Below are 26,648 nucleotides of genomic sequence, written 5' to 3' on the forward strand. Positions count from 1 at the left end.
GGGAAGTGTCTATGAGCGTCCCGCTGTGAACCACCCTGCCTTTCTCACTGGTACTTCAGTTCCTGAAGCGCCAGAAACTTTGCACCCCCACCCCACCCCCGCCTCTGGGGATGTGTGCCTGCTCCGTTTGTTTTCGCTTTTGTAAAATCTGAGCGTTATGATTTGTCCCCCTTTCCCTTCCTAATGAAATGACAAAGGGTCTGTGCAGCGGGGGCTGGGCTGCCGGGTTTGGGGGCGAGGCGCCACACCCCCTGAGAATAAAGCCCGCGCTGCGCTCTTGGAGAACCAGGCACGAGTGAGCGAACCACACAAAGAATATTATTTCGCGACGAAACAGCGCCCTACAGGAAGAAAGTGCCCGCACTCCGAGCGTGAGCCGGAGCGCGACTTTTTGGCGCTCTTTGGGAGCAGCGAGAGGGAGGCGGAGGCCAGAGAGTCCGGGGTGGGCGCGGGAGCCCGGGCGGCCCGTGGCCAAATTCCCGTCTGTCCCACAGCGGCGCGCGGAGCCAGGTGAGGTTGGCGGCAGCACTGGTGACGCGGGGCGCGCCGCGCTACCTGGCCGGGCGGGGCGGGGCCGGGCGCCCGCGTGCGCCGCTTCCGAGTCCGGCGCTCCGGATGCCCGCGCGCGGCTCCGCTGGCCGGCGGAGTTTCGCGGGAGTTTCCGTTTTGGCGCCTAAAGCCCCTCGCCGGCGCCGTTTCCCTCCGCGTGCCGCGTGTGTCCGGAGCTGGACGCACGGAGCCGCGGCCCTGGCCCGGGCTGCCCGGGATCGGCGGGGCTGCGCGAGGGGACGTCTGGCGTCCGGCGAAGGGCACTGGCCCGGGAGGAGGGCACGCCTTTGGCAAAGGCCGGGCGGGGTTGGGACCGGGTTGCTATGGTGGCTGCGAGCCCGGGCGGGAGCCCCACGCCCGGCCTCCGCGAGGGAGCTGGGGCGCTACGAGGTGTGCTCCGAGTGGACTGAACCAAGAGCCTGGGAGGAGCGGGGAGGGCCAGTCCGTGGCCTCGTCCCCTCCCCCAACAGCCCGCCGGCCGGCCCCGGGAAGGGGCCCCGAGGAGCCCAGAAAAGAAAGTATTCTGGCCCCTGGAATCGAAAGGAGTCTTGCAAAAAGCACCAAAGGGTCAAGGGGGCAGAAGGGAGAGGGGGATCCGTCGCCTCCGTCCGAGAGTCCGCTTGCGCGTGTCTGTAGACTTGACATTTTATACCCCAGAGCGGCCGACTTGGAGCCGGGTTGCGAGTTCCAGCCCTTAAGTTCTGGAGGTGGGGCGGGCTTTAATTTGCTTATATCTAATGATTTCAGGAACCTCGCTTTAAAATGGCGGCATTCAGTATGCACCCCTGCTAAAGGCTCTCCCGGCACCGGGGCCACCTAGCGCAGCGCTGCTTTTGCTTCTGCCGCTAACAGATGGCATGTGCCGCTGTCGCTGCCGCTGCCCCTGCTGCTGCCGCTGAGAGCAGGGCCCCTTAGCCTCTGGGTTTGCGCTAGCAGCGTAAGGTAAGGCTGGAGATGAACTGGGATTTGTAAGCGAGGCTGCTTTCCTAGGACTCCGAGGAAATAATGCCTTTTACACTTCATTTTACAAAATAGCAAATAGAAGGAAAAGTCATCCTGCAACTTTGTTGCGATTTTAGAGCTTTGACCATTTTCCTCCTCCTTTCCTCCTCCTGTTTCTTCTTTCTCTTCCTGCTCCTCTTCTCTTCCTCCCCTTCCTTCCTTCTTTCTTTTTTTTTCTGCTTTCTTCTATCTTTTTAATTTAAAGGAACTTCTTGCATGGCATATCATCATCAGCAAATGCTTTTTAACAACTAATTTCCCCATTTTCACGCGATATCGTGAGCAGTGCCACAGCTTCCTTGCAGAACCTTGTCTCTTCCTGCCCTGAGTCAACACATTTGGGCAGCTCGCTTTTACTACTGGGCTTTGAAGGGCATGAGAGTAGATTTTAGGAGACTATTAAAAAGGGAACTTTAGTTTTTAACACTCACACAATAAGCTTTTATGGTAAGAAAACGAAATTAAACCCAGACAAGTAATGAAAGTTGACATTTAAGTGATTCATTGTTGTAGTTTCGTAATTAGGGTAATAGACCTACTGTGTGTTTTTCTGAGCACTCTTAGCTAGCTAGCTAGCTAGATGAGAGATAAAACAGAAAAATTGATTGTGGCTCTAATTCAAGTAATATGTTTTAAAAGAGTTATTTTCTCCTAGATGTTCTTACATCGTTGGTAAATTGAGCTGGGATCCCCACAGCCTCTCCGTCTTCGTGGGTAGACTTCATGGGAAAGAATCAATTAAAACTTGCAAGATTTAATTTTGAAATGATTGGTACATTTTTATTAAGCGGATTCCCTGCTTTAGTGAATAAACGTTTGGGTGATTACTGATATAATGTTTGGGAAACATTGTTGGTATGTGGGAATGACTAAACATCCTTGCTTGATACAATTTATCTGAATTTTGTTTTGTTTTGTTTTCCCCTCCAATGAAAGGTAAATAGACAATGAGGCTTATCAGACACCTTGGATTTTTCCTGATTATTTTCTCATTTTCTCCTTGGCCCATGAAAATCTAGTCCTGAATAACTACTTTTTAAAGTAATTTTTAACTTCTTTCTAATGTGCGATACTTTTGGGGGATGCTTTCATATTTACCAACACTTCTTCAAATATAACCTAAAATGGGCTTCTGCCCACAGCTTAGCTGATAATATTCTATCTCTGTTCACTTCTTACTTCTCCCAAAGCAGGTAGAAACTACTTGGTTGGCAGACACTCTGCTACTAAATTTAGCAAGTGTGTGGAAAGGGAGAAAAATATTATTTTGCACTTATTAAAGCATGGTGCAGTTTTCTGCCCAGGTGCTGTAGTCTACCTAGAAACAGTCAAACTGTTTACAGTGGAATTTACTGTACAACAAATTTTCAGCAATTTTCTGTAGTATTCTTGAGAGAAGTATGTGGGGCAATTCATTGCTTCATGTCTAGAATGAGAGTTCCTGCAGGTAGAGCAATAAACACTTGCATTTTGGTAAAGGGAGGATGAGAAAAAGCAACTTCTCCCATTTTTAGTGATTATGGACTTAGATCCCATTTCAGTACTGTTTGCTTCCGGATGTGCTGCCTTGCTGCTAAAAGACTTCGGACCAAATGCATCCTTAAAAAAAAAAAAAAAAAAAAAAAAGTGAAAATACTAAACCTTGAGGCTAGAATAGATAAGCTAAACTGGTGTCAGAGAAATTAGGAGGAAATTTTGCCAGTTAACACTCTGCTGCCTCATACAGTGATGAGATTGGAGACCTTATATGAAAACATAAGTGAAAGAGTTTGTTAAAAAAAAAATATTTTGAGAGATAATTGATATAGTGCTGGGCTAGAGGTGGTGACTGCATGTTTTGCTCTACTTCCAAGAGCTACTTCATTTCTCTAATTTCCTTTGCTACTTTAAGCAATTGTAATGACTCCCAGGACTATTATAAAGTACGTTTTTTCCGCAACTGTCCACTTCAGGCATTTCACAACAGCTGCTTTTTATGATTATGAGCTGGTGGCAAAGTACCTTTGGTATTCTCTTGCACCTACCCTCTACCTAAATAATGCTTTGCACAAACTAGGTGCTTAATAAATGTTACATTAAAAAGAAAAATGAATAGCTTATAAACTCACAGTGGAATGGATTTTGGGTATAGCTTTTAATTTAAACGGAAGGCATTTTTGTGCACTTACAAGAACCTAAACATTCAAAGAAGATTAGAATGTACATTCCCCTGGTTGTCTGTATTGTATTTGCTTCTAAAGGGTTCTCTTGCCTCTCATTGTACTTCCAGGCACTTGCATGCTTCATGCTTTTGACCAGTAGGTGTATTATTATCTCTCCAGCTTCACTGTGATACTTCCCAGTAATCACAGCAGCTTGGGAATAAAAAAGGTTTTGTCTTTTGAGTGACTGTATAGTACCACACATGCTGGAACAGTGACAGTCTCTTGACTGTTGTGCAGATGTTGACAGTATAGTTTAGTACAGTTTTGTTCTCCACCCAGCTGCCTTTATGTGTGAGGGAGGAGGGGAGGGAATGGTGTGAGAAGCTCTAAAATGATGAAGATTTCTATTGATAACATTTTACTTTTATTCTGCTTATAGTACAATAAATTCAGGAAGGTGGCAGACCTTTTCTGTTTTCAAATAAATAATGTTGCCTGATAGGCTTCCAAACAGATTGGGGCATAGCTGACAGTACATAAGTTATAGTACATTTTTAACAAGTAATTTCATCCTGTAATTAAAGTTAGACAATGGTCACTGCCATGTTAACACTATCAAGTGTCTGTAAGAGCATGAAGGCTACACTCACCTTTACTTCATCAAGGTTCTTCTATGCTGTTGAGTTTTCTTATGACATTGTCTACTAGGCAGAACAGATGGATTTTTCCTCATTCAAATGTATGTGATATCAAGAAAATGGAAATCCGAAGTTGTGTTTGTGGGATTTTTCTGCCTTTCTCTAGGAGAGATATAGCTCTCACTTCAAATATAGAAAGAAACCCGAGCCTCAGCTAAAATGAGATGGACACTTTTCCTGAAAGAGAAGAAACTGTGTCTGGGAGCAAGTTGTTTAACTGTCAATTAAACAATCAGTAAACAAACATAAATTATGACTGAAAGAAAGCAATTAGATCTTTAATAATGTGGGCTTTTAGGTCTTAAGGATACCAGATGGTTCCATGACATTCTGTTCTTTCTAAATGGTTATCTATTGCCTCAAGATAGCCAAATGACAGTGTTGGAAAGGCAACTTTGAGAATTAGGATAAATAAGGTATCAGTTGTCTTATTGGATATTAATAACATCCACATGACCTGAAAGGGTTAACAAAATATTTTTTTCAGATCATTCTAGTAAAAATGCATTATTAACTCATCATTTAGATCTGCTTGGTATTAGATTGAGTGACATTGTTTTTAAAAGATTGATGGGGAAAACAATACAATCTGAGAAGTAGGACCTTACCATTTTTATTTGAGAAATAACAGGACTTCCAAATTGCCTGGGCACACAAACACATACGTGAGTGTGCAAATTAGTGGTCAGTTCAAAACAATGTATACAGATGTGCATTGCTTTCTCACTGGAATATTACAGAAAATACCTATTTTTACAGCATTCCTTCAATTCTAAGAATGAAAGAAAAAAGGTTCACTGTAAACTGTAATAAATATTTGATATAGTGGTGTCTTTCTGAGGCTCAGGAAAAGAGCCAGGGCTCTGAATGTTCAACTCCAGGCAGTTAACTTTCAGACAAAAAAAAAAAAAAAAAAAAAAAAAGAGATGTTTTGCTCAGAACTCAAGAGGAAGCGAGAATAAAAGGAGGCATGATTTAAATGTGTGTGTGTGTGTGTGTGTGTGTGTGTGTGTGTGTGTGTGTGTGTGTGTTCTCCCTTTGTATGAGTATGGTGATTTTCTAGAAGCCCAAGCATAGGACTCAACTTGACATGCTTCCTGAAATACTATGTTGACTCTCAAGTTTTACTTGCATCAACATTAAGTTGGCTCATGAGGAAAAGAAATGATTTGTTTTCTGATTTGAGGCAGGAGTTTGTTTTGTGCCCGGTGAGTGAACTTGAAGGGCTTAGAAAGAAAGGGCCTCCCATTGAGAAAAGGCAACCTGGACAGAAATGCAGGGGGTTGGCAGTAGAGACTAGAGGTCATTTGATCTCTCTAAGCCATGGGAGCATCCTGGAGTCTGATAGTTGGCTGGATTTTGTTTTCAATTTAGGATCATTCAAATTAGCTTAAAATTGTCCACATTGGATTCTTTGAATCCTGAGCTTCTTGGCATTGCCTTCAACTGGTGTGGAAAATTGGGAAAGGTTCCTTCAGGCTTACTCAGGTTTCCTTGAATGTACCAGTAACTATTCATTAAGCAGAGGTTATTGGGTCTTTTTACCTCATATCCCTAATGCCTGGTAAATAGTAGGTTCTCAGTAAAAGTTTGTTAAATAAATGAAAGACTATATTAATCTTTCTAACTTGTTTTTGCATGTTATGAACATTCTTCCTTATAGCATTATTTCTGTTTTTTATTGACAAAAGAAAAATCAACACCAATAAGCAGACTGAACACTAGATTGAATGACTGTTCTGTTAGAGGCCACAGTAGCAACTCAAGTCCAGGGAGATGCAAGCAATGCAGGTTTGGGAATGAGACCTTGAGGACTGGCCTGAAAGCCAGCTGCTACTTTTCTTTCACCTGTAGTTGCATTTAGAATACCTCCCCCACATCCCAGGGATATCAGTCTTCATTACAAAGAAATGTTTACATAGAAACAGTTTTTTAACTGTTTCACCAGATTAAAAATAAGAAAAAAAAAAATCAGAAATACTGTGACTCTGATGCCTCCCGTCATGTATACTTTAGGAAGTGATGAAGTTACAGACAAAATCCAAAAAGGACACTGGGAGCTGTCTCATTTTCAGTCAGATGTTGATTGCCCATTTAGAGGCTGGATTTGCATAGGTTTTTACTTACCAAGATACAGGTATGAATAGTGCCTCTTTTTATTGTGTCCAGAAAGCAAAGTCCACACAGTAGAAGAGACAAGAGCTGTCATTTCAGATCCACCACAATCATCTTTTGTGCCCAGAGGATAATCAGTCTTTAGGTTCAGCGCTTGCAGTTTCTCCTTATGTGGCAGTACAAAGTAACCAAACAACAGGTTGTGTTGGAGAGTGGCGTGGGAGGGGTGGTCTATTAGCAAAATGAGAGAGTGAAAGTGCCAGAGAGCTAGCATTTCACCTTTTGTTTTGTAGTACTCAGCTTCTACGCGGGAAAGCAAAACAACACAAAACAAAAGCACGCTGTAGAATATTAACTGGACATATATCTCATGAAATAATTCCTTACTTAATTTACCAATAGGGAAAATGAGATTGTCACAATATATAATATTAAGGTGGTTGCTTTAAGGTTGGATTCATATACTATACACTGGTTTTTCTGAATTCCATTTAAAATATGTAATGAAAAATTCAACAAGACCCATGGCACAGAGGTAGGGGATCACATTTAACCTCAGTACCCAAGTGAAGAGTTTGTATTCATCCTCTGAAAAGTAGGCGCTTGATAATGGCCCAGTTGGGGGTGCTGTTTTGTTAAAGGGTACATTGATATTTTAAAAATTGTTTGCTGTCTGTGATCCATGAGGATCCCAAAGAAAGAATGGGGGCATTTCTTTCAGAAGTGATTTTGAGAAAATTTTAAACTCCCAACTCCTTTATGTCAGCATTTTCCCCCAAGTAATTGGACATGAAGAGAAACCTTATTAGCTCACCCAGATACATGAAGTGAAACATAGTACATGTTATAGAGTTACATTTTATATTTAAGGACTTCCAAATAAAATAATTAGGGAGGGACTGGGGTACCATGCCTGTGTAATCTGCTATGTTTCATGAATGCCTATAGCAGCGGCCTCAGCTGCAGACAGAGGCTGTGTCAATATGCATTCTGTTGGCTTTCTGAAGTCAGGGTCAAGGCCAGACTCAGATTGACAGGCTCCCCAAGGGAGGCCCTTTTTTGAGAAAGACTTTGGATTTTGGCGGGACTTTTTTGTGATGTACTTTATATGTTTACATTTGTTAAATTAACATTGTAATGCAAATGAAAATATAGGGTCAAAATACATAGCCTATACTATACTGCATCTGAGGCAATTTGTGTATTGGAGACCTTAGGTAAATGGTCATCATGACATTTAGTCATCATGACATCAGAACCAGGGAGGAGACCAGTATGAGCAGTGAAGGGCTTTATGTCTGCCTCTAAACTTCAGTTCAGGGTATGTCCCACTCACCATAGAAGATGAGTTGAAAATCAGTGTCACCCATCTAAATGAGGAGGAAGGGCTAAAACCTGTGGATTGACCAGAGGGAGGGTCTGGGAGTTCTTTTTACAAATTTTTATGTATATTTTAAATTGACACTTAATAATTGTAATATTTATGGGGTAGAGTGTGATATTTCAATACATGCATACAATGTGTAATGATCAAATCGGTATATAGCGTATCCATCACCTCAAACATTTGTCATTTCTTTGTGTTGGGAACTTTCAAAATCCTCTCTTCTAGCTATTTGAAAACATAAACTAAATTGTTATTATCGTCACCCCACAGTGCTATAAAACACTACTGTTTATTCCTCCTATGTAGCTATAGTTTTGTGTCCATTAACCAGCCTTTGGATATTCCCCCACCCCCACCCTTCCCAGGCTCTAGTTACCAATGTTTTACTCACTGCTTCTATGAGATCAACTCTTTCAGCTTCCACATATGAGTGAGAACATGCAGTATTTGTATTTCTGTGCCTGGTTTATTTCATGTAACATGATGTCCTCCAGGTTCATCCATGTTTTGGTGGGACTTCTGACTGACTCGCAAGTTGCCCCTCTTCCCCATGTTTAATAACCTGGTTTTGCTGGGGAATTCATTTATATACACTGAGATTCAGTGCAGCAACAATACCAGGGCAGAATGCTTTTGCTTTGTTACCGAAACTCCCCCTCCAAAGCTCTTTTGTGATTGAAAAGTTGATAGGCTAGAAAGACGTGTCCTAAGGCTTGGCATTTCACAGTGCTGAAAAAAAGACGAGACTGCCTCCGTATTTTGTGAAGAGTGTGATCATCATCATCATCACATCATCATAAAAGGATCTAAAATGTGATTTGATTTAGAGAACTCTCATACATGCACATACTTTGAACTTGCACAAGTAATTTTGTGGGATGATGATGATGATGATGAGAGGAACCTCTAAGAAGCTAGTTTTCTGGGATATAGTAGTTTCCAGCTCTGTCACTTACTAATCAGGCATATGAAAATTGTGGTTCTGAATATTTATCCTAAATTAACAGGAAACAGGCAACCTAAGATCTGATTTTAAATGCTTTTACAAATATGGGCTTTTATTCCAATATTCATTAAAATGCAGTGGTTCAAGTGACTGAATCTGTAACCTGTGTTAAGTGAATGTTTTTTGGAGAAAAGTTACATTTTTCACTTTCAAGCCTAGATCATATAATAGGCCTCCTTGTTGCCTTGTGTCTATCCCCAAAGAAATCTCTGTAATATTTTTAGCCATCTAAGAAAACAGTTCAGACAGAGGCACTCAGAAACGGTGACAAGCAATGACAGGAAATGCTGGTTGCACTGGGCTCCTTCATAACTTAGTGAGGCCACAGCTGGCTGATTTGCTTTTAACTTCCTGTTTGGGGGCTATTTGAGTCAAAAGTAGCTGTGTTTTCCATATAGAGTTTTTTTTTTTTTCTTTATTCTGTAAGGCCACAATAAATCTGTCACTGGGCTGCATGTTTTGTATATTTTATGAACTGTATCATGTGGTTTGAGTTTAATTTGGAAGGCAGTGCTTTTACAATCAAGGTCCCTCCCCGCCCCCCCACACGTGCAGCTTTGTGGTCTGGGATTGCATGGGCCTTCGAAAGTTTATGGCTTTATTTACACAATAGTGATTGCTGAGGAGGGCATTTCCTGCCAGCTAATGACTGGTTGGAAGGACCAACAGTCCAAATCCACGGAGAGAGGACCATTCATTAAATGCCAGGAAGCGACCAGGCTGCTTTTCTCATGAAGTAGTGGGGAGAAAGTGAAACCACATTCTGCCCTTTGAAGAGCCCAGAGCACCATGGGCAGAGCTGGGTATGGATGTGGTGCCTCTTCATCCATATGGAGAATGGAGCTGCTTTTCCTAACAGGGACGAACTACTTATTTCCCATAGGTTGCCAAATTGGGCCTTCGATGGGAGGGCATTTCCTATAGGTAGATGGTCCAATAGAGACTGGCCAAATAAAGTTGAAGGCCCTGAACTTGCCATTAACGTCTGCCAGATAATTCTTAACTCAGAGCTGTTACAGGTACTTGAAAAACCTTTAAGATCACATGATTGAGTTTCCTAATTGGTTGAATAACTGATCATTAGTAAAGTGGACAAAAACTTGGAAAGGAATGGAAAGAACGGTTTGTTTTCAAGGTCAGTCTAGCAGGTTACAGCTATTTTACTTTGATCTCCTAATATAATGAAGGTAAATAATATACATGAAGAGTGCTTTGCCTTTTGTGGAAGTACCATTGAGAGCTGTAATAGTGATCATGTAACCCATGACATTTCCAGGAAACAGTTTTGTCCTCGGTATAATTCTTGCCTGCTATAAAGCAGCTGAGGTGTGAAGAGTTTGGCATTGATTTAGAGCAAAAACAGAATAAGATCGAGGCTGGGTTCGCATCCAGGAATCCCTGACTTCCTGGCCTGCCCTTCACTCCCTTAGCTTCCTAAGCCTTCAATTTGCCAAAAAGTTAAATGTTTATAAAAGACAAACATCTGTTCTGAGTTCTTTGGTAGGTACCTCCATATAAAGGAGGCTATGTGACAGGCCTCCCCCCACCCCCACAACTCCTCCGACTCCACAACTTGGCTTGGTCCTTTACCTTGAAATTTAAATTTCTTTCATATCTTCCAAATTTGGTGGGGGGATGGCAGGGGTGGGCTGAATCTCTGAAATAGAGGCAATCATTGATGGCCAGACACCTGCATTTCTTCATGGGATTGAGTAATCTGTTACATGCAGAACAAACCAAATATTAAGTTTCATTTTTGAGTCTGGCAAATGTCATTACATGCTTTTTAAATATTTAGTAATCCAGGGATTGCTGGTCATTACCAGTTCACAAAAGTGAAAGGGTTTTCTGAAGTTTAAAATGTTCCACAAATAAACCGTATACTCATTACTGTTGTTATTAGATGATGCCCAGAGCAGATTTATAAACAAAAAAGTGGCTGATAAATGAAAATATATATATATTTCAAAACATGATTTTAATTTTTGAACATTTTTGAGTTTGAATGTTAAGATACACTAAAATTTTGAACACTCAAAGACAGTATTTGATTTAGAAACTAGTTTGGACTAAGAACAAATAAAGTTTTTTTAAGTAGATTGGCCTGAATATTTACACACATTTATAATTAGCAAAACAGCTGCATGTATGTATGTATGTATGTATGTATGTATGTATTTTTTATTTTTGGAGTTGGAGTCTCACTCTTTCACCCAGGCTAGAATGCAGTGGTACCATCTCAGCTCACTGCAACCTCTGCCTCCTAGGTTCAAGCGATTCTCCTGCCTCAGCCTCCCAAGTAGCTGGGATTATGGGTGCCCGCCACCATACCAGGATAATTTTTGTATTTTTACCAGAGATTGGGTTTCACCATGTTGGCCAGGCTGGTCTTGAACTCCTGCTTCAGGTGACCTGCCTGCTTTGGCCTCCCAAAGTGCTGGGATTACAGGCGTGAACCACCATGCCCGGCCTGGACATTATTATTTTGTTTAGCAAAACCTTTTTTTATAGGTAATCTAAAATATATATTTCAAGCTGATTCAGGTTCAGTTATCACAATCTGAAGTAGTGGTATCAAAATTGATATAGGTTTACTCTACTGTATTTGGAGCCAACAGCATTACCTTGTGGTATTAGAAAAGCCTATTTATTCTATCATTGTAGTTTTCAAGTGGTAGGCAACAACTCATTAATGCATAATGAAATCCATTTAGTAGGTTGTGACTAGCATTTCTATTAAACAGAATTGCATTAAATAGTAAGAAAATATCAACATGTGTCATGTAGTAAGATTAGATATTTTGGGGGAGACTTATTTCAAATTCATGCACATATTACTGAGTGAGGATGTAAAGTGTGTTTCTTACTATTTGTTGCTGTCAGAAAGGTTTAAAAGTCAGTATTTTAGTGGATGTTATTTCTGTGTCAGAAATATTTTTCCTCTTTTTTTCTGACGGGAAGATGGTCAAGGGATGCTGAGGGCTTTGGTGATAACATACCTAGTGCTGTTGGTTCAGTACCCTGATAGTTATGTGTCTGCTTTTCAAACTGAACAGTAAGATATTGCTATAGATGTGCTATAAGATTTAATGTCCAAGGTATTTTGCAATCCTGAAGGCAGAAACTTTATATATTATGTATTTACTAAGTGGTATTGCCAGAATATTAGGACACTGAAAATAAAACTATCTGGGAACAAAAGCCAAAAAAGGATGTTTAACAACAACAACAACAAAATGACAACTAAAAATCTTGGGACAATTGGGTGTGAGGTGCTTCGAATGGCAAAACAATTATCCAAAAATTTTAAATGTTGGAAGAAACTCCAGCTCATTTTACTGAGTTAAATATAAGTTAAAGGGCTCAAAAATTGTTTTTGATTTTCATAAACCAAAAATGGTCACAGCAAGAGAGAATGTATTTGCAAGAACAAAACAAGCTGATTCATAAATAAATGTTTGTGCTGGAAAAAAAACTGCTGGTGCCTATTTTTTCTGCAGTGAACAAAGGCACATTTTAAAATGAATTTTAAAATTGTAGATGAGGCATAAGCTGAAAGTCTGTTAAATATACCTAAAATATTAATGGGAGTGATTACAGAAATAAAGAAGAAAATAGCCACATACTCTTCCTATCACTTTTTTTTGTACTAATGAGTATTGAGCTTAGTAGTAGGAAAAAATAAGATGTACTCACATGAACAGATAGGAGATTAACTACTGAATGCAACCCATTAGGAGAATGGAATCGTCCTTAGAAGTCTGGCCAATTTGCATATTCCTTAGAATTAAATAATTGTCAGGGGGAGGAAAATATTGCCTTCTGAGGGTACTATTGCATCTCCAGTAGGATCGTGAGGAGTTTGTCTTTACCCTCACCTCTCCTGCAGTTCCCTCCTGTTGTCATTAAATCTCTTTCTGCCTGGGACATACTAAATTCATTTCCCAAAGGTCTCTTCCTGTGGACAACCTTCAGAGCCTTAAAGCACTGTTGCTTCCTCAGCTTTGCGACTTGACATGCAATAAGGCTTTATAGATATTTAAATGTTAAACTGAAGTTACTGCTCTGAAAATATAATGTCAGCTTTTTTGAGTTAGTGACTAAACTCTGTCATTGTGAGTTTGTATCTCCCTCCTCAGATATAGTACATTTAAATATTAAGAAGAGGAAAAGATTTACACATCTTCTGATTGTGTAATTAGCAATCAGTTTATGACATGAGATGTAAAACAAATTAAGGACCATAATAAAAGGTTACATCATCACCAACAAAACCCGTTATATACATTATTCTGTTTATGACGATAAAAACTAAAAAATGTTGAAGGATGAAATTGCATACACTCTCTGATCCTGCGAGTTAAAAGTTTTAATTCTTCCTTATTCTGATGTTAAAGTTTTTTAGAAAGCAGTAATACATATTTTGGGGGATTATAGGATACCTTTGCCTATAAGCATCTATTTCACTGTAAACATTTATAGAGTAGTATAGAGTCAGTTCAAGACGGTGTGGGGGGTTTGAGTGTGAGTTATTCAGGATTTTCAGCTGTAACAAGCATGTAGTTGATTGTTTTAGGCAAACAAAATTAGCCTTTGTTTTGGGTGTCAGCTACCTTTTTCACGTTAGCCTTTTGGGATTTTTTGTTATGGGATGCTTGACAAATTAATAGTGATAAGCAAAAGCTCTGTGAGAGGGAGTGCTCAAGCCAACTAAACACCAACTTATCATTCATTTCATGCAGCATTCTAACTTTCATCAGGCTGTCTGGGAAATATTATGACGTGTTATATAATATTACATTTGAAACTTTAAGGTGTACACGGAACTCAAGACCTTTGACAGGTGAGTTTGTTTTGTTTATTGTGAGCGGAAATTTCCTTCAGTAGGCAATGAGACTGTCAAGGCAAACTTTCTTGTAGAATGGAGGAGGAGGAAGGAAGGAGAGAAAGAGCTGCACGGTTTCCTAACATTTTGTTTGGGGAATTCCTTATACCACATTCCTCATTTTCATGAAATCCAAAAGAAGGTTGAAATGCTATATTGCTGTTAGCAGAGTTTTCCCTAAACTAGTAAGTGAGGGAAACCCCTTGTTCCCAAGAATTGCAACCATTAACACTCTCAGGAAGCCTGCAATGATTTGGACATAAGGAAAACAAAATATATACACCTTCTATGTACTCACAACATTTTTTAAAAAAATAAAAATAAATATAATCATGTTGGAAAAAAAAAACTTGATCATCTCGGATCCAGGAGAGGAGTCCTGGCTCATATTATTCCTCATGTTGAATAATCATTAAAACAGAAGAAAATAAAACCCCCTTGAAATGGCAGGTTTTTTAAGTGAAAATAAGTAGGGTTTCCTTGGATTCCTATAAGGAGACTCTTGTGAAGCACTCATCCAGACTTCTGAGAGTTTATACTTTTTGCTTTCTAGAGCAGGAAAGACTTAAGAAATAGGAAGTCAGAAAATACAGTAAAAATCTATGGCTTCTGTGCTGTTAAGGGTCCCTTTCTGATTGGCTTGGTGCGAATAATGGTATAGAATTTAACTATGTAAGATGTTAGAGGCCTGAGACTTCCCTTGATGCTTCCTTATGCTGGCAGGCCCAGGCAGTTTGACATTGGCTCTTGTAGCACTTGGGTGGCAGGAGAAACAGTGTTTACAACCACCTTCACCTCCAGGAATGTATTATACTTTTAAATCAATGTTAGTATCTGTAGGCAGGAGTTTATATTTAGGAATAAAATTTGAACCCCCATTTTCACACCCAATAAAAACGTCCTGTAATAGGTGTTTATTCAGAGTCAACTGACATTTATTGAACAATTACTGTGTGCCAGATGCTCTGCTAGGTACTTTCATTTTGTTATGACAGTTTTTTTAAGTTATGAAATACAATTGGTTCTAGCCAGGCAAATACTGTCTTTGGCATCTAGTAGATATCAGGCTAAAAATTGCATCCTCAAGACCCTGTTCACTTTTTATATAAAACACCCCCCCCAACACAATCATTTCTTCTCTGTCTTGCTTCATCATTTGGGGACCATCTAATGGCCCATGGCCTGCCTCTTCCATCCATTAAGATATTTATTTCATTATAAATCAAGCCAACACTAATCTGTTACCCATCTTGATGTAACAAAAGGCTGCTTTCAGTATTTGATGGATGGTGCTACAGTAGGATAGAAGAAACAGAGGAAGAGGCTTGAGAGGTGGATGAAGAGTGAGGGGTCAGGAGTGTGAAATGATGTGGAGTTAAGTGCTAGTGAAAGCCATGTAGAAAAATCTAGAATAACATTGGATTAAGTCTAGAATGCAGAGAAAATAACAGGGCAAGATGTTGGAAGTTAATCCCTCACCCCTAGGAGTGGCCAGGGCAACCCAAGTTGAGCAGCACCAGAGGATTTTTTTGTTATAGAAGCAAAGGGCAAAGAAAGTCTAGAAGAAGTGAGCAGTCAACAAATACCGCAGGAATTATGTAAGTTGAGGCCACTGGTTTTGGCATTGAAAAGGTTGTTGGTGATTTTTGAGAGCCAAGAAGCTGGTTTCCAGTGGGTTGAGGAGTAAATGAAAAGTTGGAAAGTGAAAGTGGTAATGATGACTTTTTTTCAGATATATGATGATGAAGGATGAGATATGTTGGAACTTAAAAAGGAAATTGCATCAAGGGAAGGAAGAGTTTTGTTATTAGGATAGAGACGACTTAGATGTGCTTACTGGCTGATGAGAAGGAAGCAGAAGAGAATATTGAAAATGTCTGTCAAGCATGGAATATGTTCTGAATGGCTACCCTACTTGCCCAACATCTCTGTTAATATGCACAGTATTAATTGTGCAGTCTGATCAAGTAATTCATGCAGAACTCTGGTGAGCCTGAATTTTGGGTACTCTTTATTCTTTTTGCCTTTAAGGTAGAGGATTAGGGTTGTCATAAAATAACTGGGATAGGTATAACCAAAAACAAAAAAGGAGGAGGGTGAAAGACAGTGGAATTCAGCCAAAATAACAGATAGGATTATTTTTAAATGGCTTCAGAGGCAAGACAGTGCTACTGAAATAGTGCAAATGTGACTGACATATTTTTACAGCACATGCTCAATGAAAATGAAAGAGAGGGTTGGGGAAATCTATAAAAATGAGAATTCAAATATAACTATAGAGGATATATTTTTACTCTATGATTTGCCTTTGCACTAGGATTCAGTGTCTTTCATAAATTTGGAAATTTACCATAGACATTACTTCCCTTATGTTGCATCTGACAATTTCAGTTTTTCATGGATTTTATATTTCAACTTGTAATAATAATTTAAAAAACCTCAGGTCTGGTTCAATTTCCCTCATTTTAATCACCATCCCTATTCTCACATCTAGAAGAATATATTTATTTCCTCTTTTCTTAGAAGCTTATGAATTATTGGTAGAAAATATCTCTACCTTAAGCTTTGAATTTAATGTCTAGGTTGATTCTAGTCAAACAAAAGGTGATGCTGCTCTGAGGTTCTGCAAATTTCTTTTTACTCTGAAGCGGAAAACGTGGCAAATTTTCAATGCAAATACATTGAAAAACTTAAATCTTTGAAGTTATATTGTAGAGATACTAATGATCTAAACCAGCATTTTCAAAACTGTGTTTATTTTGCCACATGTTCTAGGATAAAAAAGATATATTAGGTGGAATGCCTGAGAATTGAGGTTGAAACAAACACCACATTCTGAGAATTAAATTGCATTAAGGCTATATTCCTAAAAATATATGTATACATATGAGTTTGTGTGTGTGTGTGTGTGCATGTGTTTATTCTTTTAAATTTCAGCTTTTGGCTTTTTATGCTGCATTTCAAGTTACTGTGCAAATATTACTTGTTGATAAGAATTTAAGAATACTCTTTCTATAGGAATCAAAGTAGATTAATGGCATCTTCATGCCAAGAGAACACATTGCACAAAATCAATTTAGATTAAAATCTTTCCCTAATGCTAGAGAAAAATGTTTATTAAATGCATTTCTAAAATGAATACAGGAATTTGCTTTTAATTTTGTTTATGGTTTCTAGTATAAATTTCTTTATCATTTTATACTGGGGAAAATATATTTTGTAGTATCCTATATAGAGAAGCAAGTCAAATGGCTTTACATTTAGATTATGGAGGATATAGTTTTACTTTGTTGAAGTAAAAATATTCAGCAGGTTTAAATTCTGAAATAATAGCATGAATGAGCTTATTAAGCTTGTGATCAACGATTTGCAACTGTTTGCTTGATAATTGGAAGGATTGCAAAGGAAGGCAAGTTTATATGGTTGGTTTAAATTAAGGCTATTGTTTTGAGGGAATCAGACAACCCTTGTAATCAAGTTGTGAACTCAGTGCATCTCTGAACTAATTAATTTAGTGTGATATCCCCTCAAAGTCCATGTTCTGTGTTACCAATTAGCTACACCTCATAGGAATCTTAGTCTCTCTTTCAGGGTCTGCTCTCTAGTTTAATATTATGATGATTATTTACTGGATTCAGTAAAGAAATTCAATTTGCAAGCAGATCCTTTTCGGATTTGGATAGTATCAATAATCAACATTCTTAGAATCCTTTTCCTCTGTAAAATAATATTTTTAACACATTTTACACAATGAAATTAAAAGAATTAAAATGGGAAACCTATAGAAAAGATGCATTTTCCCCAAAAGTCTTTACTATGTTATCTTTTGAGGGGTATGTGTCTGTATGATTAATACTGCAGTAAATACCAAAGAAATGACGACTTGTTTGTTGAGCTTTAAGTGGAAAAAATCCAGCAAGGAAGACAGAAGTGAGTGATGAGAGAGTATTTCCAAACATATCCCTCTTAAAATGTCTTAAAATGACTTTTCAGTGAAAAGCTTTTGCCTCCATCTCTGCCGGGCTGCATTTTAGTTGAGAGAGAGAAACATTTACTTTAGGATGCTAAGTACCTTGCCTTATTCAAAGATAGAGAAGCCTAGTTTGAAGGACTTGTGATCTTTGAGAGGTATTCACTTCTTCCAATTCAAATTCCAGTCAATTTCTCTTGTGTCTGTACATCATCAGAACTCCCTTTTGTCTGAAAGTGCAAGCTCACATTTAGTCCCTTAGCCCCAGTTCCTGGTACAGCATCAATGTTCCTAAATATCCACATTGACATCCAAACTTTTGTGTCCTCTTTTCTTGGCATGAATTTGATTCTTCCAATACTCAAATTGAAAATTGTGCCCTTACATGTGTAGAGCAGTTGGCACAAAGGGGAAGGGGGCTAATTTATCTGACTCTAGTCAATAAGCCCACATAATTTCACATGAAAACAGCAAATCTACAAAACACATGGAGAAAAGTTCAGTATACCAGTTGTGTGTGATGTCTGCAGTTGACCTTCTATAGCATATCAATGCTGGCATCCTCCCAAAGCAGACTTAGCCCAGGAAATCACTATACTTATACTCTTGGAAAATTGCTTCACTAACAAAATATATTAGATAGCAAGTCTTCTTTTTATTTTCAAAGTATATTTACAGACTACATATGTTTTATGACTTTATAACAGAGCATCCTAAGTGCTAAATATATTCCCTTCCCTCCTGCAGCATGTACACACAGAAATAAACATAGGAACAGCTTTAACTTATATTGAAACTACAGTTATGTAGTAGCTTGCAGTTACATTGTATTTTTATTTTACAAAAAGGGGGTCTCACTCTGTGGCCCAGGCTGCAGTACCAGTGGCACAATCAGATCTCACTGTAGCCTCAAACTCCTGGGCTCAAGCAATCCTCCCACCTCAGCCTCTTGAGTAGCTGGCACCAGAGGCATGTGCCACCACGCTTGGCTAATTAAAAATAACTTTTTTAATAGACAGGGTCTGCTGTGTTGACCAGGCTGGTCTTGAACTCCTGGGCTCAAGCGATCCTTCTGCCTCAGCCTCCCAAAGTGTTGGGGTTACAGGCATGAGCCACTGCACCTGGCCCAGTTATATTATAGATGTGTAGCAGTTGTGAAAGTTTTTCAATTGTGTTTTCCCATGTAATAACTGACCTAAAATAAATCATTTAATCATATCTTTTTATTTTAATGTAATATTAACTGATAGCCAGTTTTTAGTTTCAGAGTGGGTCTAACTGTAGAATTATCCACTAGGGAGAAAAAAGGAAAATAAAAGGAATATTGATATCATATTAAGAAGTGGTGGGAAGTAGTGATGTAATTTTGTACTTTTTTCTAATAGTAACAGCTACTTACTCTGTGCTAGTCTCTGTGGCAAGCACTTTGCACATGTTATCTCATCTAATCCTCACAGCAACCCTGTGAATTTGGTGTTCTTATTTATCTCCTTTTTACAGATGGGGAACATGGGACTCAGAGAGAGGAAGCAGCATGCCCAAAGACATTCTGCTAGTAAACAGTAGCATCAAAACTTGAACTTAATGCTCTAACGTTGGTCTATGCCTATAATCCCCGTGGTTATATTGTGGAAATATAAAAAAAGGTTTGATTGGGAACTTGAGTTTGCTGCTTGTCTCTTCCACAGTGTATTAGCCACCTAGGATTGGGCACTGGATAAAGATAGTGCTGCTTGAATGAAGTAAACATCTGGAACCACCAGATGGGACAGACATTACAATTCACTTCCAAATTATAGAATTATAAACTGTTTGAAGTGGAGGGGGGAAAGCATCATTTGATTAATAATACATTTGTGCAGAATAAGACTGTTCGGCGCAATATTTTCAGTAATAGCAAGCCTAAATGTTTCAGACTTTTAAAAGTTGTATTATGGTGGGATTTACTATTATATAATAGAGGTAGTTCTTGATATTTTTCTAGGAATGTTTCATTTAGGAGACTTTAATGTAAAGTGTTAAATGCTTAGAAGTATCTAGCATTTTTGAAATTACAGCTTGATTTTTCCCTGATATTTGACTCCCTAGGACTTTCCTATTTCCCTCTCCTTTTCATCCCACTTTCAGTTTTTTTGTTTTTGTGGTTTTTTTTTTTTTGATTTTGCATTTGTTGTTCATTCAACATACTTTATTGAGCACATACTATGAGTCAGCCGTGTTTCTAGGTGCTGAGGATATAACTCTGATCATGTAAGTAAATTAATTTTAGTGTTAATGTAAAGGACTTAGACATTTTTCTATAAATTGAGTCTCACAAAGCATCATTACCTTTATTGCCTTAGATGTCCTTCTTTAGCCTAGTCATGTTGTTTTAAAATTGTACTGATTCAGTCACAATAGCCAAAAAGTGGAAATAGCCCAAATGTCTATCAACTAATGGACAGGTAAGCTAAATGTGGCATACCCATACAATGGAATAATATTCAGGAATAGAAAGGAATGGAATACATGCTGCAATGTAGATGAACCTTAAAAACATTGTATTAAATGAAAAAAGGCAGACACAAAAGGCTGCATATGATATGATTCAATTTATATGAAATGTCCAGAAAAGGCAAATTCAGGGACAAGAAAGCAGATTAGTGTTAGTGGCTGCTTAGGGAAGAAGGGGTGGGAGTACAGCCTAAGGGAAATGGGGTTTCTCTGGTGGGGGAGTAAAAGTGTTATAAAATTGACTATAGTGATGGTTGCAGATATTAGTAAACAATACTAAAAATCACTGAATTAATACTTTTTCAAAGGGTGAATTTTATGGTATGTGAATTATATTGCAATAAAGTTGTTATTAAGAATTGTACTGACTTAAATATGATATGTTATATTATTCCCATTTTAGAATTACAAATTTAATCAATAGCTAAATTGAGGGGATTGTTGATCTATTTTTAAAGAGAGCAATGGATTGGAATAGCTTTGGATTCCACTTATTCTTTGATCTTTTTGGGAACAGTTGATTTCTTACCTGAAGACCCACATCAACTATCTCTGTTCTTACAGATGCCTTCCTTTTTGGTCCCACTATTTACTGAGCACTTGGCCATGCTGCCTTACATGTGGACCAAATCATTGCCTTCCCAACATCTAGCACAGTGTCTTCCATATGACAGATGCTCATGACTTCCATTGGTTTAGCATGTACTTGTTGATGACTTATTTATATGTAGTATTGAGCCAGACACTGGAGATGAAGATGTGTCCTCAAGGAGCTCACAGTCAGCCAGACAGCTAAGCAGCAGTTACACTACAGTGTGACAAATGTTGAGGTGGAGATGGGCAGACATGTTTGATGGGGATGCTGAAACCCTGAGTATAATTCTATGTCTGGATCTAGTTCATTCACTTATCCGATATGCATACCCCATCCACGGTATTCTTCTCTATATTTGAACACATCCAATAACAAGATGCTCACTTTTTTTTTTTTTTAATTATACTTTAAGTTCTAGGGTACATGTGCATAACATGCAGGTTTGTTACATATGTATACTTGTGCCATGTTGGTGTGCTGCACCCATCAACTCGTCAGCACCCATCAACTCGTCATTTACATCAGATATAACTCCCAATGCAATCCCTTCCCCTCCCCTCTCCCCGTGATAGTCCCCAGTGTGTGATGTTCCCCTTCCCGAGTCCAAGTGATCTCATTGTTCAGTTCCCACCTACGAGTGAGAACATGCGGTGTTTGGTTTTCTGTTCTTGCAATAGTTTGCTGAGAATGATGGTTTCCAGCTGCATCCATGTCCCTACAAAGGACACAAACTCATCCTTTTTTATGGCTGCATAGTATTCCATGGTGTATATGTGCCACATTTTCTTAATCCAGTCTGTCACTGATGGACATTTGGGTTGATTCCAAGTCTTTGCTATTGTGAATAGTGCCACAATAAACATACGTGTGCATGTGTCTTTATAGCAGCATGATTTATAATCCTTTGGGTATATCCCCAGTAATGGGATGGCTGGGTCTTATGGTACATCTAGTTCTAGATCCTTGAGGAATCGCCATACTGTTTTCCATAATGGTTGAACTAGTTTACAATCCCACCAACAGTGTAAAAGTGTTCCTATTTCTCCACATCCTCTCCAGCACCTGTTGTTTCCTGACTTTTGAATGATCGCCATTCTAACTGGTGTGAGATGGTATCTCATTGTGGTTTTGATTTGCATTTCTCTGATGGCCAGTGATGATGAGCATTTTTTCATGTGTCTGTTGGCTGTATGAATGTCTTCTTTTGAGAAATGTCTATTCATATCCTTTGCCCACTTTTGGATGGGGTTGTTTGTTTTTTTCTTGTAAATTTGTTTGAGTTCTTTGTATGTTCTGGATATTAGCCCTTTGTCTGATGAGTAGATTGCAAAAATTTTCTCCCATTCTGTAGGTTGCCTGTTCACTCTGATGGTAGTTTCTTTTGCTGTGCAGAAGCTCTTTAGTTTGATTAGATCCCATTTGTCAATTTTGGCTTTTGTTGCCGTTGCTTTTGGTGTTTTAGACATGAAGTCTTTGCCCATGCCTGTGTCCTGAATGGTATTACCTAGGTTTTCTTCTAGGGTTTTTATGGTATTAGGTCTAACATTTAAGTCTCTAATCCATCTTGAATTAATTTTCGTATAAGGAGTAAGGAAAGGATCCAGTTTCAGCTTTCTACTTATGGCTAGCCAATTATCCCAGCACCATTTATTAAATAGGGAATCCTTTCCCCATTTCTTGTTTTTCTCAGGTTTATCAAAGTTCAGATGGCTGTAGATGTGTGGTATTATTTCTGAGGACTCTGTTCTGTTCCATTGGTCTATATCTCTGTTTTGGTACCAGTACCATGCTGTTTTGGTTACTGTAGCCTTGTAGTATAGTTTGAAGTCAGGTAGCGTGATGCCTCCAGCTTTGTTCTTTTGACTTAGGATTGTCTTGGAGATGCGGGCTCTTTTTTGGTTCCATATGAACTTTAAAGCAGTTTTTTCCAATTGTGTGAAGAAAGTCATTGGTAGTTTGATGGGGATGGCATTGAATCTATAAATTACCTTGGGCAGTATGGCCATTTTCACGATATTGATTCTTCCTATCCATGAGCATGGTATGTTCTTCCATTTGTTTATGTCCTCTTTGATTTCACTGAGCAGTGCTTTGTAGTTCTCCTTGAAGAGGTCCTTTACATCCCTTGTAAGTTGGATTCCTAGGTATTTTATTCTCTTTGAAGCAATTGTGAATGGAAGTTCATTCATGATTTGGCTCTCTGTTTGTCTGTTACTGGTGTATAAGAATGCTTGTGATTTTTGCACATAAGATTTTCACTTTTTACTAACACAGTGAAATTAAGCTGCATTTTTCTAATCTACCAAATGCCCATATATTTTGACATCACATCTATACAGTATAATTACATAGTTTGTAAATAAAACTTAAATAGAGCTGTTAACATTACTTGGCACCTCCAGAAATGATACCATATCATAATAGAACTTCGAGTAATCTTTATTATTTTATAGAAAGTACTTGGATTTTTAATGGGCCAAAATCTCTGGTAAGCAATATGTATAAATTTTAGATTATGTTTGTATGCTTTTGTGCCCATTAGAGGCAGTACAGAGTGGTGATTGACAGTAAGCGTTTTGGAACATGCCTGAATTTGATCCTAGCTCTTCCACTCATCTGCTTGTAATCTTTTTTTTTTTTTTTTTTTTTTTGAGACGGAGTCTTTGCTCTGTCACCCAGGCTGGAGTGCAGTGGCACGAACTCGGCTCACTGCAAGCTCCGCCTCCCGGGTTTACGCCATTCTCCTGCCTCAGCCTCCCGAGTAGCTGGGACTACAGGCGCCCGCCACCTCGCCCGGCTAGTTTTTTGTATTTTTTAGTAGAGACGGGGTTTCACTGTGTTAGCCAGGATGGTCTCGATCTCCTGACCTCGTGATCCGCCCGTCTCGGCCTCCCAAAGTGCTGGGATTATCTGCTTGTAATCTTGAACCAAGTTACTTAGCCTCTCTGTGTCTCAGTTTCCTCATCTGTGAAATGGGTACAAAAATGGAACCTGCCTTACAGGATAGTTATGAGCAGTAAATGAATTAATATATATGAGTATGCTAAAATTAGTGCCTTGCACGTGGAAAACCCGTGCATATTTTCTGTTGTTATATTTTTAATTCAACTGAAATGCCATGTTTTATTAGTCTGTTCTTCATAAATTATACACACTCACCATTAAATGATATTCAAGTCATTGGAAATTGAATGTTCCTTTTACAAGGACCTGTAGTTTTTGAGTGTTCTCACACCAAAGGCCAACTAGATTTTCTGGTATCTGTACTTGAAAATAAGAGGTCACGGTTGACATTCCTTTCTGCTCCTTTTGCATGGTCACAGAGTTTTATAATGTCACATGCCTATCTCCTATCAGTTAGCTTGATAAAATCTCTATAACTCACACATTATTTCATGCCAAAGGATCAGTGCTTTTAAAATGTTTGATGCATAGTTACAAATCCACAGGAAATAAAGCATAAACAGGGTTGGATTTACACTTCTTGTCTGCATTGATGTCATTCTGTTTGCCAGTCTTGTGATTTACAAGGGCATTTTTTTTTTAGTCAGCCAGTAGCATCATTGGCCAGTATGCTGTCTAGGGACCAAAATTTAGTGGTGACTTGCAGTCTGTCTTGCTGATAAATGTTTTTGGCAGGGTTTGGGCGTTCTGCTTGGTCAAAAATTGACACATACAAAGTAATTTAGAATAACAAATTAACATTGAGATTATTGTTTTTGCCTTAGTGCAGATGCAGGTTACTAATAACTTTTCATCTTTCAATTTGCTTCATATTTATTATGTACAGTGCAGTGATGATATATAGTCATTTTCAGGATTAAGCACAAGTATAAACATTGAAAATGGCATAAAAGAGTGATGGAGCTAGTTTGGCACAGAAAAACAGAAGCCTGTTGGGACATGATGCTATACTATGTGTGACTTAGTCTAGGGTTTACAGGAGATTCACTTTGCACTTTTAACCTTTTGGGATCAAGTTGTTAACAATGTCTCATTGTATTTAGATCACAGTTTTATCTTTGCCATTAAATGTAAATATATTGCTGTTAAATGTAAAAATATTACTGTTGTATCCACAAGGAAGTTTCCTCAGCACCAATAAGAAAATGAGTTAATGATAGTTCTTATATGTATGATCATTATTAATTTTTAATCAGAACTTCCCTTAAATAAAATGCACAAGAAGTTAAGTTGGGTTTATAAACTTAACAACAAATAGTCTTTCTAACCTGCTGTAATTATCTCTAGAAATTTTAATGTGTTCAGTGACTAATTCTCTAGAGCTTTTAACTAAGATAAATAAACAGAAACAGCAATAACCACTTTCCTTGTATTTCCTAATTATTGGCATGCCTTTTAGTTGTATTTTAGACTTAAGGAGGGCTGTGTCTCTCTCTAGGCATGCAAACTATGCTTTCTCCTAGTTGGCTTCCTGGAAAATCTAATCCTCCCTCTTGTTCATTGACTCAAGTCCAACTAAGCTCTTGTATATACCTTCACGTTGTGCATATAATGTCAAGGGATCTGAATGTGTGGTGTGCATTAGCAAGCACCCAGCACAAAGTAACAGTGTAATAGTCTGCATGTATATGGCCATATAGTATTGAATATTTATTGAAATATTTCCTTACTGGTTGGTAAATAGACACTGCCTACAGTACCCTTTCCAATGCTCACTTCCTGACAACCCCCCATGATTCAGCAACAAAAATGGCAACACTTGGCAGAACACCTTCAGTCTTGATTGGCCTGTGACCATGCTATAAGAATTGTTTAACATTTTGAGTGTCATTCCTGGCTCATGGTTTACTATGAGGTCAGCCCCCTGCCTCACCGACCAGGCCATTGGTGCTTTGTGACATTCACAGCCTTTTGCTGAACACTTTTTCCCTGATTGCTTCCTAAACATCAGCTAGACTTCTGAGAGAAGAGCTGTATCCCATAAAGAAATGGCATACTACTTCCAGACCTCAGCTTCTAACAGATGCTGTAGATCTCATGAAGGCCAGGCCCTAAAGATTTTAAAACATACTCATAGGGAACCTCCCAAGGCCCTCTCTAAGAACACTCAAGAGCCCATGTCATTTATATTTTAAGACCCAAATCTTAAAGACTCTTGATTCAATACCTTACACAGAGCAATTGTTTGCTACAGTTTATTTGATTGAATGTGACTTTACAAACCACAGAAATTTAATCAGTGTGTTTGTGGGGGAATTAATAGAGGCAGAGGCATAGTGAAGTCATGGCCAATAAATAGCTGCCAGTGAGGAAGAAGACAGACAAACTGTAAAAAGTGGAAATGAAGACAGCAAACACACAGGCATTTGGGGCCGTTTAACAAAGTGCCCAATATATCCTTCAAGGCATTACTAAAGCTTCTTTCTAATGATAACCTGGAATTATCAGAAAAAGCATTACTTTTTTCACTGTTTTATGTCTAAGGGGGAACAAAGTTTTACAAAGCACTTCAGAAATATTTCCAAAGATTGATTAAAAGAGACAAATATTAATTTATAAGGGTTTTGTTTTTTGAAATTTTATTCTTATTGATCTCCTTGCCTGACATTTTTCCAATAAATGAAGTGTTGTAATAAGAACTGCATATGAACTTAGGTACTTTTGTAGTATATGATGGACTTGCAATATTAATCAAAATTATTTGTCATAGAAATTATCACAGTGAGAAAATTATTTTGGGACCAGAGCCAGCATCACAAAGAAGTATCTGCTCTCAGTGAAAATACTTCCAAACTCATAGAGTTTTGTTTGTGAGGTAAAAGAACACATAATATTAATCT

The 26,648-nt window shown here is 38.6% G+C and overlaps 1 protein-coding gene across 5 annotated transcripts in view; it reads left to right on the top strand.

Annotated features, from left to right (window-relative positions):
* The first annotated feature begins 396 nt into the window (after positions 1-396).
* Positions 397-26,648, top strand: part of MBNL3 (muscleblind like splicing regulator 3) — a 120,230-nt gene continuing 93,978 nt past the window's right edge. For 2 of the 5 annotated variants that reach the window (XM_007992722.3, XM_007992723.3), the window contains exon 1: positions 1,281-1,491. The gene's annotated coding sequence lies outside the window, so the exon portion shown is untranslated. Of the gene's footprint in view, positions 511-1,280; positions 1,492-13,643; positions 13,745-26,648 lie in introns of those variants that run through there. The other 3 variants (XM_037989146.2, XM_037989151.2, XM_037989150.2) reach the window with 3 other exon arrangements.

Source organism: Chlorocebus sabaeus, chromosome X (genome assembly GCF_047675955.1).
Source record: "Chlorocebus sabaeus isolate Y175 chromosome X, mChlSab1.0.hap1, whole genome shotgun sequence".
Taxonomy (NCBI): domain Eukaryota; kingdom Metazoa; phylum Chordata; class Mammalia; order Primates; family Cercopithecidae; genus Chlorocebus; species Chlorocebus sabaeus.